Source organism: Empidonax traillii, unplaced genomic scaffold (genome assembly GCF_003031625.1).
Source record: "Empidonax traillii isolate 1590-97213 ecotype Southwest subspecies unplaced genomic scaffold, ASM303162v1 scaffold467:size475155, whole genome shotgun sequence".
Classification (NCBI taxonomy): domain Eukaryota; kingdom Metazoa; phylum Chordata; class Aves; order Passeriformes; family Tyrannidae; genus Empidonax; species Empidonax traillii.
Window position 1 is genome coordinate 140,195 of NW_020955660.1, and position 21,455 is coordinate 161,649.

Below are 21,455 nucleotides of genomic sequence, written 5' to 3' on the forward strand. Positions count from 1 at the left end.
TGAGATGAGGAGCAGAGTGGTGTCCAGTGAGGGAGCAGTGGAGAAAACATTTGGAAATCTAAACATAATTAACCAGGACGGAATTTGGCACAGCACAGTAACGTGCCAGGCACTGAGGAGGGAGAAATGCTTAGGCTCAGGTTCTCATCTGGAGGCTGTCATTTGAGTATGCTGCTGATAGCAGACGTGCTCCAGAAGCATTTAATTTAGGCCAAATTCCAATAAATAGAAGGGTCTGAGAATGTGCCTGGTATCATTGCTGCACTCCACCTGATGGCGAAGAAAGGTTTGAGTTCATTCACCCTTGTCTCTACCACGAGCAAAAAACGATATCTTGGAACACTCAGTATTTGAGCACTGTGTCTGATGCAGCAGTTTTTTAGAGGTGCTCCGTAAAATAACAATTCCCCACATCCTGCTGGCTCACCGTGTCTGGCAGGATGGTACACGGGGTTTGCACAGGGTAAATTGGCTGCAACTTAACAGTGGTATCTATTTCTTATACTGTACTAAATTTTGTTATATTACACGACGTCTAACCTCAAGACAGTGGTTGTATGAGGGGAAGTTCTATTTTATTTGTATACTGAAATGCATCTACAGTAACAACATCAGCTTTTAGAGACTTCTCTTTTACAAAGAGCTGGCACAATGGCTTGGGCTAAAGATAGACCTTGTGCATTGCCAAGGCCTAATAAGGGCTTATAATATAATGATGATTAGCAGACTAAATCACTCCAGTTCTGCAAAAGGAGGCAAATCCTTTGTGTGCCACTTGAAACACCGGTGGAGATTTTGACAGCAGGTTTTTTGCTTGCCACCTCACGTAAATTCTCGTGCAAAAGAATGTTTTTTCTTTTAAGGTGTAGTCACAAGATCAAGTGTATCTGTGTTGATAAATTAGAAATGTTGAAATTGTAAGACTAGTTTAAGAAGTCCATGTGCTGTGTATGAGTATGCATGTGTCTCTAGAGATGCATCTATATACGTGTACACGTCTGAAGAATGAACTTTGAGAGTCTTTACAAATAAGAATTAATTTCTCATTGCCCTTTATGAGATCAGAAATATGAGTAACACACTAAGGCCTTTCTAGACTGACACAGTCTGTTTCTGAAGAAAGTGCTTTCTTTAGGGCTGTATCCAAAAGATCACCACCCTGGCGCAGAGGAGAAAAATAATACAGAGCTCTTGCCGTCAGGGACAAATAGTTTTCCACCTCAGTACACATCTGTTCTACTAAAAGTGTACTGCAGCAAGGAAATCCATTTACAGTTTTTCGTTTACATAACAGTTGCCATGCCCTTAAGAGCCCCCAGTTGTTTCCATATTCTCTCCCCCAGTTGTCCTGCAGTAGAACTGTAATAAAAAGCCTGTTTATGGAGAACTGGTGGTGTTCTGTAAAGTGTCTCTCTGCCGACCTTACAGGTCAAAAGCAGGTGTTTTGCCGGCTTTCAAAGTGTTCTCAAATAATAATGTGGAGGTTCTTACTTCTTTCATTACAAGAGTTCTTCAGCTGAGTGCAGGTACCTTTTACAATATCAGTCTTGCTGTAACGTGCCCAGGAAGGGAAAAGGGATGGACTGGCCTTGTAATTGCCATGTGCCTGATTGGCCATAATCTGTGTCTGGGGTAGCTGCTTCTACCTGTGTCGAATCAACCTGTGTTGATTCCCCCCCTGCTGAGGGATGGGCAGCAGAGCACCCTGCTCAGTGCCGTGCCTGCCCCTTTTGTTGGGCTCCATAAACTTGGTCTCCAATATTTAGCAGACTGTGAGACTCCTTGAGTCTTTTTCCTTATTCTGCTTTGATCCTCCACTAATTAGAAACTTAATTTATTGTCTTCTGCATCTTAAACCATGTTCCACTGACACACCTATGTATTTTCCACCACATTAACACTGACATCCTAAACAGCCATTTGTTTCTTCCTAAGCACTTTCAGAGTGTTGTCTCAACTTTTGTTTTTTAATCAGCTTCCCAAAAAGAAGCCATAAACCTTACGAAATTGTCTTCTGTCACCAGTAATTTTGTTTATACTATTGAACTCAACATGATCTTAAAGTGGAGAACTGGACTCCAGCATCAGACAGATAAGTGCAAGGAGGGAAACCCACAAATAGCCACTATTTGGCCTGGTCAGCAAAACCAGATCTGGTGGTTGTAGCATGTTGTAAACATAATATAATGAATATGTGGCCAAAATGCAGTGCTATTAACAGAAAAAAAAAATAAAAAAAAGAAAAAAGGAGCTGATTTTAGTTTGGGATGTCTTAATTGGAGTTTTGTATCTAATGTGAGGGAAGGACTTTGCTTTGCTTTTCCTGCAATTTTTGGGCCTTCAGCTAGATCATGGATGCAATCCTGAGTTTCATCCTTTAAGACAGATGTACAAAAATGAGAGAAATATGAAAGTAAAAAAGTAGAAATGGGAAGTCTGGAAGACTTAACCTCTGAGGGGAAGGGTGAGGAAATTAGATTATTTTGCTTTAGGAAAGAAAAAGAAGGCCAGAGGATACCACAGTAAGAAATATCTGGTCTGCAAATGATGATCTAAAGAAGACTGTGATTTCTTTGTTTCTGTATTCTCTGAGGCAAGAAATAATCCTAATTTCTAATTATAGGCAAGAATAGCAAAGAAATAATAGCAAATAAGAAATATAGGAAAGAAATAATCCTAATTCCTAATTATAGGAAAGAAGATACAATGTAGGTATTTAAAACCCCCAAACTTTTGCACTGTAAAAATGCTGGAGCATTAGGAGCAGAGGCATCTGGGTACATGGTAGGGCATCCTCAGAGAGTTTTTCCTAAGGAGGTATTAAAAAAAACATCTGTCAGGGGTTGCCTTGGGTATTCTTGATTTTCCCCATAGCACAGGAGATGGAGCAGGTGATTTATGGAGATTTTCATTGAACTATTTGTGTGTTCCTGCCATAGACTGTAGCCTCTCATTTTTACTGTATTTTGATTGCTATGATACAAAATTGAAATAGTTCACCAGAACTCTTCCAAGGGCTGTAATAAGATCTCACGATGAGAAATGTGGGGGATATTGCAGGAAATTAATTTTGTGTGCTGTAGAGCAGGTGTTGTACACGGAGCAGGGGCTATTGTGTCTGTAAGAGTGGTATTATGAGTTTGGGAGTTTTCACAAAAGTGGCATTTTCCAGACTTACCAGTTTGTCAGGCTGCTTTTTTCCCCCCTCCTTTGAAGTCCATCCTGAATATATTTCTTTATGTAACAATGTAAATGTGCTTTTGCCATTTCAGCTTGTTCTGTCTACTCTAGAAAGGGAGAGAAGCAGAGGAGACAAAACAAGGAGCAGAACACTCAATTCAGTTTTAAATACAAAAAGCTGACATTCAGAGATATTTTTTTTACCTTAACTTTTTCTTAAGGTCAAAAAGGACCTTTTAGGTTATCTCATCTGACTGACTTTAATTAATTAACAGCATCAATGCTGTGACAAAATGGTTTCTGATGATGACATAGGAACATGTTCCTATTCAAGAGTTAGAATATCTTCACATACTATCTAAGACTGTGCATTTCTGTTTATGGGCACATTCTTATTGATGCTTTTATTTGCATCACTGAATATATTTGGTCTTCTCTGTCATTAACAAATTTATTTCATTTGTACAATGCTCTTGCTTTCTGAGAACATTTTGGAGTATTTGTAGGAGTGCAGGTTTCCTGGAAGCAAATATTTCATAGTGTGTTAAGAAATATTTGACCAAGTTTGCAAACATAACAGTTCAGTAATTGTTTTAATACAGATCTTGCCATTTTATTTGATGGAGTAAATAATTTTTTTAAAGTCTTGATTTAGATTTTTCTTAAAGTGCATTTCCACACCATTTAAAATCCATGAATATGGAACTCCTATGGACAGTTTTCATATTTAATATATTTCACCTGTTGATAAATGATAGTTTTCATCCTCATGGTAGTGCATTTCTCATTAATTAGAAAATGTTTGCTATAGTGACTGAGAAACAACTTATTGGAACAGTCATTACTGATGGCTATGTAATAGGAAAGAAATTAAAAAAAACAAACAGATAAATTTATACTTTTTTAGGAGACTTTAAGATGATACAAATAGTTATGAAATGTTATGTTATTTTCTCGTAATTCCTTGCGTGTTTGGATTTTCTTAATCAGCTGTCTTTTATTGCCAAAAGAACTGGAAACATTCTTATTCTGCAGTTGCATAAACTTAACACAGTGTTTACTGACTCAGACTAATGGAGGATTTCTAACACAAGTAAATATAGCTCCTTATATTTCTGACTTATCAGGATACTTAAGCATGGGCTTGGCTTTAGAAGTGTGCTCAAATGTTAAATATGTTCTAAACCAAATTTAAGCACCGAACAGAAAAGAATGGAGGCAAATTGTTCAATTTTTTTTCTTATTTAATATGCACAGGTCAAAAGGCATTTCCACTGTTAATTTCTTCTCTATTTCATGGTCACTCTCAAAATACTTTTAACAAAAGTTCCAGTCCTGAGCCTGACTTTGCAGGAGTCATGCTGAGTTTGCAGGTTCAGGATTTGAATCCTGACACTATGTTGTGAAGCAGCTTGTTTTTGTCGGTCTTTTTTCAGCTGTTCAGGAGTTCATTGTTTTCAACAACTAAAAAGTAGTTGATTATCACAGGGAAGCCAAATGAGATCATCTTTGAATTGTGGGTATTCTGTGAGCCTTTCTAGCACAGGTAAGGATTTTTTTCAGAATTGATGTATTATGTCTTTATAGGTAAGGTTGGAGTGTTTGGAATAGAGAGCTGTTAAAGAGGCTTGAAATGAGGCACTGTGAGAACAGAGTTTGATTGAAAAGGTAGAGAGTAATGAAATCCACCTAAGAAATGAATTATGGGTCACACTGTATTATCAAAGGCACAGAATTAGCACAGCCCAGAAGAAAAGTGAGTGCACAGGATGACAATAGCCCAGGGCAGATCTGAGAGGAATTAGTAAAATGAGGTGATTTGCAGTACACAGTGCAGACACAATAGACGGTAATGGGCTAAAACAGAATAAAGGAAACAGGTATAGATAGCAGCAAGCATCCTGCACAAACACCAATTAGGCACTTGCATAACTGCTGCTCGTGTTGCATGACATCCATGATAAGCTACTATGGCAAGATTAGTCGAGAAATGATGTGTGGATTTTACAAAGACCAACAAACCCCATCCTACAGGGCTCTGTGCAGACTATAACCTTGTCTGTCACTGAAGAGTAGATGATCTTCCAGTGCTGTTGGAATAAGATTATTTTTATCTAGTTTAAGCAAAACAAAAAAAGCCCCCAAAAGAATATGGTTTGTTACTCTTTTTGTACTTTTAAAACATGCTGTGACATGAATACTTTAAGCCAAGTCTAAAGGAAGGATGGAGAAATGAAAGCAACTTTTTTCATTGAGGAGTCAGTGTTTTGTTGGATCAGCAATGTATCACTCCTGCTGTGCATGAGCCATTGGAAATTAAAAAAAAAAAAAAAAACCAAAGATGAGAAAAGAAAGAAGGAAAATAAATTGTTTGGGAGTGAAAGCACACCATAAAAACATTATATACTTTATTTCAGATATTTATATCTGATTCTGATATGGCTGTCTGCCAGTTGCTGTGGCCACATACCTCTCCAAACCTTGTTTCTGAGGCAAGGTTCAGCTAGGCAGGATTCACTGTGATCTTGTGGACTCACAACGTTGCCATTGCACAAGGCTGCAGAGTGTATGTCTAATTTTAGATTTGCTTGTTGTATCCAGCTCAAGCAATTCTCTGCTGGTAAATTTTGAACCTGGAGTGATGTCTGCCTAAGGTACATTTCCATTGTTGTTAGGAAAATAGGAAAAAAGGTTGGTTGTGTGAAGGATCCAAGCAGTTATAAAGGTTGAACTGGAGAGACAGAACAGGAAAGCTGATGCTGACCAAGAGAGAATAGAAAAAAATATATTCCTAAGAAAAGACAAACTTGACCACCAGGGCACAGGAAAGTTTAGGCAAAGTATCCCACTGAGTTCAGTAGGGACTTAATTCATACAAACACAAATGTACTGATGTGGCAAAAATGGCATATTTTTTCTGCCAGAACAACTTTGCTGACACTTAACTTGTGAAAATGGGATATAAATGGCTTTACTGTGAGGGCTAGAAGTTTTCTAGCAGAGCTAAACCAAAAATCCTTTATAATTTATCACTTTATAATTTTTTTTTCATTGTTGCAGAACTAGTGCTCCAAGTTTATCACTGTAAACTCACTTTGACTTTGTAGACACCATAGATGTGAAGTCCTTAAAACTGAAGTTCATGGATTTGAGTTAGTCCTTTTCAAAGGAGGTGAAGTTTTGTTGCTGTATTACCTTAGAACCAGAAGGGGCCAGATAATTAATCCCTTGTTTCTTTGCAGATTTAACTCAGCAGTTCTTTCTTAGCACAGTTACTTCTGGCTTGATTGGGATAAAGAATGCTTTTAATGTGTGTTGTGACCTATTAGGAATTATGCATTGTTTTGTTAAAAAAAATTGCAAACATGACCTTGGTCCTATGGTTCTTCATTTTTTCTGCCTTATCCTGGCTGTAAAGCAGTTCCATGTCCTGTTTCTGTTGTAGTTAAGAGGAAAACCCCATCAAGCCCCTGTGTGTTAGTTTTGTTTACAGAGAAGGTTGCACTGGCCATTTACATCAGCCAGTGAGGAGATGCTTATGCTAAATACATGTGTAAGAAAGGTTAAGGTGCTTTCCTTTTGTGTTGGTGTGGTAAGAAATTTGTGTCAAGTATATTTGAAGCACGTTTAGCCTGAGAACTGCACCAGCAGAAACTGCATTCTCCTGTTTGAGGAAGCTTCAGAACTCTGAAATGTGCCCTTCAGGATGTTCACTGCCTGCTCATCAGTGTTGAGCTCCATTACTCTTGCTTTCCACAAAATTTCTGTGAGGTGTTTCAGATGTTTTTACAGTTAACTTAAGCAACTACCAAAGAGAAAACAGTCTTTCATAATTTTCTGGTTCATGGACCATTCTGTTACAGAACACGAACGAGTTGTTATGCAGAATTACTCTGTAGTAAGATGACTCACTCCAACTACTATTACCAATGAACAAGTTGCTCAATTACATTACATGACACCATATCTACCACTTAATATTTTTCCCTAAAGCTTCCTCTGGCCTCTGTCATATTATTGCCCTTCTGTTCTTAATGTGGAAATAAAATGTGACGTGTGAGTTTGTGCCTTATTTCCTCTTGTTCTCTGGTGATTTTACTTGAGAAGCCCTTTAAGACAACTGACCATCACTGCAGTTTCTGTGTACAATGCTTTCTCCAGCCCCTGGTTTCTTTCATTCAAACTTTTTTTAGGCCACGTTTATCCTAATTTTGTTGGACTAAAATTGTTTAGTAGACATTAGTCCAAATCTAAGCAGAAGCTGGTGTTTTTACTTTAGATCTCGTAAACATGATTTAAGATCATAATTACCCAGAGCTTACTTCTGCACTCAGCAATACTGAATTATTCTACCCTTCTAGCCAAAACCTTTCAAGATGGAGTAGAAGAGCGGAGTATAATTTATATGTTTTCCTGAGGTAAAATCAGATGTTCCTGTCAATTCTTGCTTCCAAGATTTTACAAGATCTGTAAATTAAGTGCTGTAGGTGGTGGTGTTGCCTGCTTCTATTTGACAAGGAAATCAGAGTTGATGGACATTGATTTGCCACTGGGAACCAAAACCATTAATTGAAGCTGTGGTGACTAATCCATTTCTTTGCTCTGCTTCGCGGATCCTGACTTAACAGTTTTTGTTACAATCAAAAATTCATTCATGCAAATGCACCTATTGTGATCAAAGTAATCAGTTTTTCTGGCTTGTAGTCACCGGGCTCAGGATTCTACAAACATATCCACACAGCACTGAGTGCCCCCGGGGGTGGGACACGCGTCTGTGTGTGCTGAAGGGACAGGACAGCAAAGCAAATGTGAGCATAAAGTACCAGTAATGCTGCCAGTCTAATAGTGGTGGGAAACAAGACACTGAATATGGATCTTTGAAATGAACATGTGGGGCTGGGGTGGTTTGTTTTGTGGTTTTTGTTTGTTTGTTTTTCTTTGGATTTATCTAGTTTATAACCACTCTAAATTGAGTACACAGGAGAAGCTGCAGAGAAATTACAAGAATAGGCTGGTGAGGTGGGTTTTTTCTTTGTCTTTTTGCTTGTTGTTTTTTTTTTTATTTTTTTTTATTTGCATTTGCAAACTTAGACTCTGGTTCTTGTGGTGTTTTTTTTCATCTATTACTTCTTGTGAGGGAGGAAAGAGAGCATTTACTCAAAAAAAGTTTGAAGAAGAGGCTTTTAATTTAAGACATATAAAGTACAATGAAACATTACTAATGGAAGCGTCATGAATACATATGCTTTTATGAGTTTTTATTTGGGGAATAATCTGAGCATCCCAATAATAAATCCCTTTATCACTGATTCATAGCACTTGAATTGATGTAAATCACAAATATCTTTGCTGTCAGGTTCACGGTGGCCTAATTGAGATTAGCAAATAGCCTTTCCCATCTCTGCAGTTCCTGTGTGTGAATAAATATACAACTCTAATGCTACTTTAAGTGACAAGTGCATGAGATTCTTTATGTATTGCTGCTGCCTTTTCTTAGCCTTATTATACTGAGGTATCTCAAAAGCTCATTTTGGTTTTGGGACATTGGAAATTGTTGTGACTTTCAGATTCTTTTAAGTTTGTGTCACTGTAAATGTAAAATTCATAGGCTGAAATATTAAGAGGGTATTGTTATTTAAGGAGGAGCAGTGAAATGTACCTTGATTTTTTTAGAAAAGGCTGACTAGAGGTAAAATGTACTTATTAATATCTTCAGTGGAAATAGTATCTTCTGACTATATCCAGTGTGTGACTTGCTACTCCATTTTGAAATGTATTTGTAAAAGGAAAAGTTTGAATTGGGGGGCTTTATGGGAAAATCCATCTGAGGAGAAGGCTATTGGTAAAGAGTTTTGCCTGTTGTGACTGAGGGTATAATGTTCATAGAGCCCTTACTCTGTGTGTTATGGGGTAAATATTTTTTAAAATTTTCAGGACTTTTTCCTGGTTTTATGACAGAGCAAATGTGCAGAGTGCCCTGTGTGTTAGCATAGACAAGGTCTGAGCAGGTAGCTCAGGTCCACACTCGAAGCACTAAAAATTAGCAGCATCTGGGAGGCATCAGGGCAGAAATGTTTATTCTTGGTCCTCTTTTCACTGAATTTGACCTGCAAATGTCCTATGGTTTTAGTGAAAGTCCCAGTCAAGCTGCTATTAGGGCTTACAGCATCATTAAGTTTGGGTGAAAGGGTTTTATTTATGGATGGAAGGGAATTAGCAGAGAAAAGCTCTAGCCCTTATTATACAGAACTCTGTAGTAAATGTGTACCCTAAAATTTCATAATTAAGGAAATTTTTCATATTTTCTCATCATTAAGGGACAGTGCAATGCCCTTGATCCTGGTATGTTCTCAAAGTAGTATGTTATAGATAATTGGGGTTAGAGAAGGACCATCTAGGCTGGTGTAAATGTCCTATTTATAATGTAGACTAACTTGCATAAGTGCAGGGTCTCAGGTTGATTTTTTTAGCTTTATAATAATTAACATAGATACAATAAACCTACATGTCCTTGGTTAAGACCAAGAGCAGTGTTAAATAGAACAATGACAACAGCATGTGCTTCATTTCTCAGCATTCCCTACAGAAGAAATCTCTAAGCCTTTTGTACTGTTAATTAGCAGAGCAATATTACTGTGCTGAGCTGAAGTCACAATTCTCATTTAATAGTCTTCACTGTAAATTCTACATAATTGCTTATCATTGCTCATATACATGTGTGTGCACAGTTGATGCAGCAGTGGCTGAAGGAGAGGAAAAGATGCTCTTTGTGTTAGGGAGTCACTGAACCACATTAAACAATTGTGGGAATAACTCTTATTTTCGTGACTTTTGCACATGTAACTCTGAACCATGAAACTCTATTCAGATAGATTTGTCTGCTTTAATACACCAGCACTGTAACTTTGTTAAGGTCAATTGCAGAGGACTTTTGCCTTTTCATTTGCTGCCTTGGAGGGGATGCTTTGGCTTTCGTTTGTCTTTGTCAAGTTATGGCATTTTATCTTGTTTAACATTATCATCAGGAATGTCATATGTGGGGGATGTTTTATTTCCCTGAATAACATCCAATACATTACTTTGAGGTTTCAGATGTTAGCTGGAGTGGCAGAAGTGTTGCTTTATCCAAGTGTTCTGGGATTCCAGAGATTAAAAAATCAGTCTGCTACATAGATGCTAAAAATAGAACAGTTTAAGGAATTATGAAAGCCTGGAAATGGCATGTCTGAACCTTGTTGATGGTGACATTTTTAACCTCCATCTATTTTTAACAGATGTGTAAAGGCAAGCTTTATAGACCTAGACGTGTATGTGGAGAGAAGTTCTTTAAGTCCACAGAGAAGCACCAGGAATGTTTCTTTTGGTGTAAGATATAACACAGAATATAATTAAATCAATATAATAGAAAAGAAAGATCAAGTTTGGGAGGAGGGCAGTTTTAGTAGGAATTTACTCTTGAAATTCTTTATTTCCTTGACCTTTGTTTATAAGAAAGGAGTTGAGCTACTGCAGTCAAGGACTGTTCTTCTTTGTCGGGGTTGTTATTCTGGTTCTTTAGTTATCCAGTGTAGATCATGGAGTGTACCTGGAAAAAGGGAACATCAGGGCACCACAGCAGTGTGATTGTAGATAATGGAGTTACCTGGAGCTAGAATTTTATGGTGAATTTCCTACAGCAATCAGTCTTATTGTATGTACACTGTGTATATTAATTATTTTTGAATTCACATTGAAATTAAGCATTTTGTATAAACCCCTAAAATCCATGTATGAAATTAATTTCAAAAGGAAATTCTGCAAATGGTGTCTGACCTGCTCTCTTCTTTCTTTATTTAATATTTATATTGTGTGTGCAACAAAAGCTATGCTGTGCTTTCCAGGAACTTCAGCATCTGGCCTGCTTCCAGCATGTTTTTCTGTAGCCAGTGTTCTGGAATAGCTGGTGATTATATACCTGTATAAGTGATTACACACATTCTCATTACAAGTGAAGCTTAACAGGGTTTTTCCTTATGGTCCAGGACAACTCGTTCCTCATCAGTGTTCTTTAATTACTTATCTATTTCTCCTTCTCTTCCATTCCATTTCTGCTCAGGACATTTTCTGACTCTGCTGACCATGTTAATCTCCAATAGTGCCCGAGGGATTTTGCTTGTCTGCTCCTTTGGCATAGTCCTAAATTAGCTCCGTTCACATTTGTACAGTATGTAGCACTGTATTTAATGGGACAATCTCTGTTCCTCTGTTAGATAATTAGTATTCCAAGATAGTCTTTTCTGTGACTGGTGATTTCAAGTCAGAACATTTGTTGGCATGATATTAGTTTTTTCTTCCTTGCTACTAATACACAGAATATTTTGTCAGCAAAGCCAGCAGTTTGACTCTGCTTGTCCTGTACTGACAGATCACTCACTAGATAGAGGTGCTGGATTCCATTTTCTTCAGCAAAGCTCAAACTAAACAAATAATTCAATTCCCCTATCAATGCTGGACACCTTCCACATTTTATCCAGGCTGGGCAGATGTAACTTTTTAAAGATAGCTCAGTGGGGTTTTTTGTTCATTTTGGTTTTGCTTTTTTCCCTTCCCAGTGTGCACGTTGGAACATCTCATTTGGGAGATAACGATGGTTACTTATTATCACATTTAAAATAAATTTCCCTAAATGTTGTTTCTTCAGGCTTTTCACACCATCGTGCTTGTAGTCATACCTGCTGACTGCCATTCCTCATCTCCTGGAAAAAAAATCTCTGGGTAGACAAAAATACAAGGATGTAGCTGCTCACTCAATGGTTGGTGAGTCCTTAAGCTACTGTCCTGTACTTCCCATCATTGTAAGAAATTTGACTTAACGTTAAGATACTTCACCTAAAGCTTTCTTTTACCTGCTATTCCTGTTCTTTCCCATCCCACAAAGATTTTATGCAGTAAATACCTAGTAGACTCTACAATACTGAAGCAAAAAAAAGTGTTTATCTGCCTGTGAGGGGGTGGTTTTGGAATGAACATATCACAGAATCCAAAATTTTCTATGCATGTTCGATGTGCAAATGATGAAGAATAGGAAAAGCCCAGTGGGTTTGGGTTAAAAATGCAAAGACTGGAAGAAATGTTTTAGAGGCCTCCAGCAACCTGTTGAAACAGCTGGGTGGAAGAACCAGCAGCTGTGAGCACTTCTGGCTGTTCTGTCAGTGAATGCTCCATAAAGCTGTCATTAACCCACGGAGTAGCAGCACATCCCACTCGCAGTGCCCGTGAGTGCCACAGTGGATTGCACTGTCATCCCACTAAAATGAAACATTGACCTCCTCAAATGAAGCTGCTTCCAGTAGGAGAAAAGCAAATATATTTCAGGCAGCAAAGGAAGAGCCAGGGGAGGAGAGAAATGAAGCAGGATAGCACTGGTGGTGCTGGGTATTTATTTTTTCTGTTTACTTACCTTTCAATTCACAGAACATGAGGAGACAGACCCCAGAGCTGAGCTGAAATGCAGGTTTCTCTCAGCATGTCCTCTTTTTCTGTAAGGAAAAGTAGAATGATCAGAATTAGAGGAACTGAATGTTTGATGTTTGGAAGTCTTAGACCATGGGCCAATCTACTTGTACAAGTCAGACTGCTCAGACATTTTAGATGCATTTGTGTTCTCTCTGTGTCCATATTACCTTGTATGGAGAATCACTGACAGAGATGCACAAACTTAAAGGAAGGTGAAGTGCTCAGTCCTGTTTTCCTACTGGCACTTTTGTAAAGTCCCACTGACTTCAGGAGAACTCCTTTTGACAACAAACAGCTTTTTAATGCACCAATGAATGCTTGTATATTCAATGTTGCTTTCAACACCAGCCCCTCATTCACAGCAGAAGGGAGAACAAAAACTGGAAAACAAAATCTAATTAATCTAAGCCTATTGGATGCTTGTTAAAAGTCACCTGTCCTGGAATGTCCATTTATCATGATTATGACTGAACAACCAAGCTAAGAAAGGTGCTGCTTCTTCATTTGATGCAAAATCATGATTTATTACCCTGTTTTTTAGTAATGGTTAAATCTAATGAATGTTTCTGCATGACAAATCATTCATCTTCAGAGTAAAATTAGACATGTTATTCTTTCATGTAGAACATTACACAGCAATTCATGGGATACAGAAATCTTGTATCACTAAATTATTGCTGGGGCACTGGCTGCATATAAATTTGAAGAGCATGTGTGCATATTAATGTTTTAATGTGATATAGCCTTCTGTTTGTAAAATTATGTAAATACTTTCATTTGACCTAATCAATTTGCAAACTAATTTGCAAACTGCATTTTCCTTCGTGCTTATGAATTCCTTCTCATAGATGTGAAAAATACATGCCTTGATGAACAACTATCTTCTGTTTCCATTCATTGTATGTATACATAGGAGTAGCACTAATTAGATGGATTCCATAATTAGTAATAGTGCTTTCTACCCAAAAGTGCTACTGAACCGTGCAGCTACTTTTAAAATGATTTTATTATTTTTCTTCTTTTTTCTTTAAATTTTTTTTAAGGAGAGATATTTTAGTATTACTGCTACTCATTTGCTTCCAGGCAGCTCTTTATGGAGATCCTCCTGAGTAATTTTGCAGTACAGTCAGCTGCCAGGTTAAGGTCTTGATGTTACTTCTTTAACAGAAGCTCCATAGATTTCATAAAGGAGAATCGGTCTTTAGATGTTCAGTAGCAAAAAGATGATGTAAATTATTCCATAGATTTCTGTGGAAGTCTCTCTGCTTTATTCTTCTAACGTTATAGCAGCACATGTTTTAATCTACTTCTAGGCTTTTAGTCGTCAGGAAAACTTGAGGCAGATGGTGCTCTAATTAAACCATTTGCTGTAAACTGAGCTAATTCTGTGATTGTGGGATAAAACATTGTGCTAGAGCTGGGGTTGACAGAAGACCTCGTGTTTCCAGCGTTCATGCTCTGGCCTCTCCTTGTGCACAAAGTGATTTGTTAGTAGGATCGTGATACAATTATATAATAGCAATATCAGCAGGCCAGCCCTGGGACCTGTGTTACTGAGGGCTGTGCTACAGGAGGGTTTCTAACCCGCTGAGAAGCTGCTCTGGCATCTGAGGTCTCTTTTGGTGGCCTTGGACAGTAGAGAATACAGGAATCAGAGCAAGAGCTGAAGGGGCTAAGGGGCATTGGTTTGGTGATGATCTGTCTGGTTATGCTGGCAAAAGCACATGTCCAGGTGAAGGAAATGCTGCTGTAACTGGTGTGAGAGTGGGACCAAGGGAGAGGGAATTAGTTGGAAGGCAGTCAGTCACTTAGTGACTCAGCTGATCTCTCCCCCTCCCCAGCTCCTCTGCCCACTCCTTACTGAATTGCCTTCCTTTGTGCCACAGGTTCATTGATGCCCCTCAGTAACAGTGGGATCTGCTCAGGTCACCTGGGCACTGTCTGGCACTGCAGCCAGCAGTAGCTGTGAGGAGGAGATGCATGTGCAAGTGGGAAGGATCTGTGCTGCATTCCTGTGCTGTGGGGAGCTTAGTTCCATGTGAGAAGCAGTATCTGTGAAATGAAGTTAACTTCACAGAAAAAAAAAAAAAAAAAAAGAGTACTTTCTGTAGTTTCAGTATTTTTCAATTTTTCAGCATTTGGTATTGTTTCAGTGTAAGTATTCAGTGAATCGAGATAATTATTTTCCGTTATTTTCAGGTCAAGAGCTTAGAAGTCCAGTGAAGGTGCATTAATACTTTTTTGTTCTTTGAAGCTATTGAATTCATTTGGTTAACACATTTCAGTGTTTGGAGTCAACAAGGTGGTGATTTTAAATGAAAGTTGGGAATTTTTTGCCACTATTTCATTGTTAGTGCTTGGTTGAAAGTCCCAATTATGGCAAGGTTCATAATAAAACTTGATAACAAAACAGCAGCTGAAGTGAGAGGCTAGAAAGATAGATGAAAAGTAGGTAAAATAATTAGCTGTCTCAGAGTTGATGTGGCAAAAAGAGCATTTCAGGATAACAAATAACTACCCCTGAGAGCAATCCATTATGTGCAAGGAAAGGTAAGACAATTGCTAACTAATAGCTGTTGCAGAATCCCTCACAGTTTGGACATAAACATGATTTTACTGAACCATTTCTCTGGTTGTTGAAATCTGCCTGCCCTTCTAAAGAACATCTTGGCTGAGTGTCGGAGCTATGGGGAATCTTCTGAGCAGACAGTATGTGTTTTATGAACAAAAATGGGAAAATTCTGCAAAGTGCATTCTACAGATGCTCAGTGTAGGCGCTCACACTCCTGCGTGTTGGTGTTTTATTTCCAAACTGTGGAGATGAATGCCCGTTGGATTTGCCTGTGGGAGGAGAATTTTATAGTTTCTTATAAAAGTTATATAGACTCCAGATTCAATTATGAACTCTGGAGAAGGAAACTGTATGTTTATTACAGATACTGGAAGAGACAGAGTAGAGCACAAGGTTTTGGCTTTGACTTTTGGTTGCATCAACAGGAAAAAACACTTAATTATGTATTTCAGAAGATTTGAACAATAAATCACCTCCAAAACACCTTCCCTGTTTTTTAACTGAACTATTTATGAGAGTTCATAAAGTCTTTGGGACGAGAGAAGGTCACTTGTTCCTCTGTAAAATGCAGAAATGGGTAAATAGTACTGAGAAGTGACAACCTGCCTGTCTGTTTTCTCTCTGCTTTTGCTGGAGTCACAAAGGATCTGAAGTTCCCAATGGATTCCAGAGTTCCTCCTGCTGCCTTGGGAGAGATTCTTTGTCTTAACATTCTCCTTTCCTTTTGAAGGGAGATCATGTGTCTTTGCCATGCTTATATAGACTTTCAAATTTTAAATAGAACATTCGAGCATCCTTTTATTTTAAATATAAAGAAAAGTATCCCTGATACTAAATAAGGGAACACACATTTCAAGCAGACAACAGGCAACAGAAAGATCAGTCAGAAATTTCTCCAAAGCAGAGTAATCCCCGAGAATCTTTCTTGTTCCCTAAGAGCCCACCATATTAACTTAACATGCTTCCTGCCTCAAGCAGGGTCTCATTTCTCTGTTTTCAAGACTTTAGATCTTCTTTCCCCTTCCCTTAATGCCCCTTTAACTTTGAATAATGTTTGCAAACTTTGAAGCAGACAAAGTGTCACTTTTCAGAATTTTGACAGGATACCTCACTGGCCAGTCAATACAGCAATGCCCTAAAGGCATGTCTCAAAATCCTAAATTTTGGCACTCATTCCCGGGGATCAGGCTGAAGAAAATGTGCTAAATGTGCTGTGTATGTGCTCATGTAAATGAAGAAGCTCTTATGAAAACAGTGGTGTGTCACAGGGGAAAAAGAATGAGACGATGGGAGAAAAATTAGGCTAAGCTGTGTTTTAGAACTGAAATACATATCTTGATACATGTCAGAAACCAGTCTTAACTTCTATGTGGCGTTTTATCAGAATTCTGAATTTGGTGTTTGCATTATGCCACAGAGCTCCCTAGCTTGTAGAGAAATTTATCTAAGAGGATTTGGGACTCACAGTTCATGCCTAAAGCTATGCTTGTCCATCAATAGACCGTGGGCAGCTCTGTACTTCTAGTTCTGCAGTTAATTAGCTGGTTTTTTATAGGTTCAGGGGTTCTTGTGCTATTTTTATTGCTCTCATTGCTTAAAAGTAATACAGTGTTGTAACAAAACTTTGAAACTAGTAATGTTTTGATAGATGGGGCATCACTAGTATTTGAAAAAGCGATACTAATTTGTATTGTCTTTGTTTGCTGAACACTTGGATTCAGTCTTTGTCTCATAGTCATAATATGCTGAGTTCCAGACATTCACAGCTCAGTTCTCTCTCCTGCCCCTGAGTTTGCCAATGTTGTGCTTTTCCAAATTGGGTTCTTTATATTTCTAGTTTAAAGACAGTGGATTTTGATCTCTGATCTGATGAGTTTTATCAATTTCTTCCTTTTATGAATTCCTTTTCCTTTTCTGATTTATATTTGGACCTGTTTTTGTTCAAGCTGCCAAAATGATAAAAGCAATTAAAGAAATCTATGCTGTTGTTCCTGATTAACTACAGGACAATGTGTTTTATTTATTTATTTATTCTTCCCCAGCCCAGCTAATTTTTTTTCTTATTCGTAATCAATGGAGAATTAAACAAGAAGAAAAAAAACCAGTGCAACAAGTCATCAGGAATTTTCCACACAATTCAGGGGTCTACCTATTCCAAAAAAAGTTATAAATCGGAAGAGATGATTGTAGAAAGTTTTAGAAAAGCTGCATTATAGTTTCCATTTCTAAATTATCAACCATTGATTGAATGCATGACAAGAATGACTAAAAAGGGTGTGGGCAACTCAGCTGCACAGCTCAGTACTTCAGTGTGATGCAGAAATTCAATCTGTGTTGGTAGAGTTGTGCTTTGTCAAAGTCTACTTCAAAAGTAAGTTCTTCATGTGAGTGAGTAAAGCAGCCTTTGCTTCAGCCCCGAGTTTAGGACAGGCAGCTGTCCAGCCTGGAATTACAGTATTTTCAGCCCTTTGGGTTGTAAAAGCCCCTGCTGGGCAGATTGGCCCAAGAATTCTCTCAGCATGTTGGTAATTCTGGTGTTTGCTGTGCATTTGTGACTTTCATACCTAACCACTTTTTGAAGAGAGGGAGAATATTGAGGATGGTTTATAGAGACAGATTTTCTTCCCCTCAGTTTTGTCCTCCTTATCGGCACTTCCCTGCTAATGATTCACAAGTGCATTAAAACACACTCATCCAAACCTGATGCACAGCCACCAAAAGTGAGGCTCAAGTGAAATTTCTCAAAACTGTGTAGTGAGCAAGGAAAACATCTTGTTAAAAATGTACATCTTGATTTACCAGTTAGCCTTAGACCCTGTGATGTGGGAGAGCTTTCGTTTACTAAGCTTAGTTGCTTTGTCAGTGCTGCTCCATTTAGCTGAATTCTTCATAGTAGAAGTGGATACTGGAACATTACACTTCAGTCTTGTTATTTATCTCTGTGTGGAAAGGGAAGGGGAGAAAGTCCTAAATGCAAATACCACAGGCCTTGCCTTGAAGATGACTACTTTCTATTAAATACATAAGAGCCAAAGCAATAAATTAAAAGGCTTATTGAAATTCTAAGCATTATTTCCATTCTCATTTTACATTAATCTACAAAATGACCTCTTCCTTGATAAAGCTCCAAGAAATTGTTAGTGGTGCACTCTTTGCCTGGGGACACGATTGCTACTGCAAGTGATTTGGCTGCTTATTTTATTTTACCTGAGTTGAGTAACATTGCTGAGGATCCCTTTCTTCTCATTCTCTCTCCCCTACGACTTCTTTTAACTGGATCAGTGGATGGAAACTTTAATTTTATGATAGATGGAGCCTCGAAATGGGATTTCATGTTAAGACTCAGAATAGGGGGAGAACTGTGGTTGTGCTGCCTTTTGTGTCCTTTCTTTCCTTACACTGTTGGAGTTTAGAACAGTCAGACTGTGGGTTAAGGCAGAATATTATACAGCCAGGTTGTAGATAGAAATGTACAGAGTAACTGGAAACATTTTGCTGCAGAAGAAGTGAATGTGCTTGAGAATGAGAGTTATTAGAGTAGGAATGCAATGAGGAGCAATTAGCAGGTGAAACTCCTGTTAGACCAGCTTTGCTTCTGAGTTTCTGATGTACGAAAAGATCACGTTACCTGTTACAAGAGCAAATGTTTATAGTTTGTTAGGCTCTTTTAAACTTCCTGACTGGTGCATAGATTAAAAATACAGTCGTGTATTCCTCACTGTGATGGTCTCTGTTAGGGCTGCTAGTTACTTTGCAATTCAGAATCTGTATTATTGCTGAATAAATAATTTATTTTTTTTTCCAGTCCATGTCTGATGTGGCATATAATCCATTGTCTGACTCAGTGCAGGTAGATCTAATGAAACACTCCTTGCAAATTAGCCCAGTGTCTATTTTATTAAAAGTGATATTGTGTTCTACCTGTGCTGTATCAGGCTGTGAGAATGCTGCAGATTGACAAAACTAAGGATCTTGCCGGTCTTTCTGGTTTTGTTACACCAAGAATTAAATTCCACCTCCAAACCAGATATTCTTGCAAAACAGATAAGTCAAAAGCATTATGAAAGCTTCAGATCCAGAGTACATTGAATTTCTGACAAATTAAATGTCTAGAGACTGTTCCTCAAGTAAGTTTTGACTTCCATCTCTCTTCTAAGTTACTGAAATGCTACTCAGTGGTGCAATTTTCATGACTCATAAAGGTGAGGAACAGCTGCTGCCTTTAGCAGCATATTAGTAGTTCATTCTGTGAGACTCTTCAATAATAGCTCTGCCCAGTGCATCGATGAAAATAAAATATTGAAAGAAAGGCCATTAGTAGCTGAGGTTTCCTCCTCTTAACCATCCTTCATGTGAGAGCTGGTGAGCTGCAAACTCTCACCATCGTTCTGTTTTCATAAAAGGAGTTGGCAAGGCTGGTACTCAGGATTGCTCAGTCCAAGTTTGGAGGTTCTCCTCGAAAACTGATGACCCAAGAGTAAGTGAGCTCCGTCAGACTCACTTGGAAACTGGAGGTTTCCTTTTGCTGGGTAAAATGCAGTCACAGGTCCTCCTGCTGTCAGGTGCAGTGTTCAGGAAACAGAACATCGTCCTGCTCTCTCTCTGTGAGACTTGCTCTTCTGCTCAGTGATGCAGGGGGAAGATATACAGTTCTTTGGCTTTGCATGGACGACTTGCAGGTTTTGTGATGTAGACGTCTAATTGCTTTGCTTTTAAGCTACAGCATCCTTACATTGATCAGCTGAGCAGATTAATATCTTCCTTCCAGAACTGACACTCCCAGTATCAGATGTTTGAAATTTCTAAACAGTTAGTTAAAAGCTATTGCTGGAATCTCCCCCAGTAGCTTAAAACAAATTTAAACCCTCTAAGAAGGACTGGTAGACAAACCTGCTAATTTCAATTAGTTTTAGAAATATGCTAGCAAGCATGCAGTGTGTGACTGTTGTGTAATAATGAGATCAGGGCACGTTTTTTCTCCAAAATACCAGGATCTTTGGGGGAAAAAAAATAAAGCATCTCTGACAACTATTCATTAATTTTCAGATGTACAGCTTGTGAAGTAAATTTGGGCAAGGTAAGACACAGTGAGGAAAAGCAGGCATTAGCACCCTCCATCTGTTTGTGTGGTAGCCTGAACACGGAAAACCTTGGTCACAGCATATAAACCCTCATGTGATGTCGTTCTCTGATGGAGAAGAAATCCTTAAGCACAGTCTGCAGCTCTGCTGTAGGGCTCTCCAGCTCTCCTGGTCACAATATTCTATTCCAAAGGGATTAATGGAAATCTTGTCTGGCATCTCTGCTGAGTCTACTAAACGCTGAAGAAGAGGATCTGATTTGAAATATCTGTATTCACACTATCTTATGCATAATGATGTGGAATAAAAAAAAAAATGCAAGTGTTTTAACATACTGAGTAACTGCCAGTGGTGATGAATTATGTTTACAAGCTCCCACTCAACACGATGTGCATAAGTACCTTCCTAGGCTGGCAGTAACCACATTCCTCAGTGGGACTAATCCAGGGCTGCAGTTTCTTGCAGAACTGGGGCTGCTGGTTTTTAGCCATTTCACCTGGAAAACTTAGGTAAAATGGAAACTTTCATCCCAAGTGGCATTTTCTGGAAAAACATCAAGTTGCAGTGTATGTATCATCCTTCAACTATTTGACGTAGTAGAAATCGATGATAAGTTCATATCCTCAACAGGAACAAATAAATCAATTAATGGCCTAAAAAGGGCAAAGTCAATACAAAGCATAAAAGTGTTGGCCTAATTAAAATGTCCTGTGCACCTCAAAATTACTTACTGTCTAAAACTAGTGAATAGCAGTTCCCATCTTCCATAGGAAGAAAAAAAAAAAAAAAAGTAGATTTCCATAATCTGCAATACAAAGTTTAAAAGGATCATCCTTTTTGATTAGGAAACTGAGAAAATATAACTGCAACAAGCGTCAGAGGTTGCCTTTTCTAAACGGTTCAGCCCAAATCCCGCTGACTTTGGAGGAGCTTTGAGGCCGTTTCCACATGGGTGAACTGTTCTTGAACAATTTTCCTAATATGTCAGGCCTGAGCAAGTTTTCCATTAATTCTGGTCAGTCTTCATTTTCAGCTTGCTGTTTCTCTTCCTTCAGAGGACACATATTTAAATGTTGCTTTTACAACGAAAGTTTGTGGTTTGTGTCCTGGATGTGGATGTGTTCTAC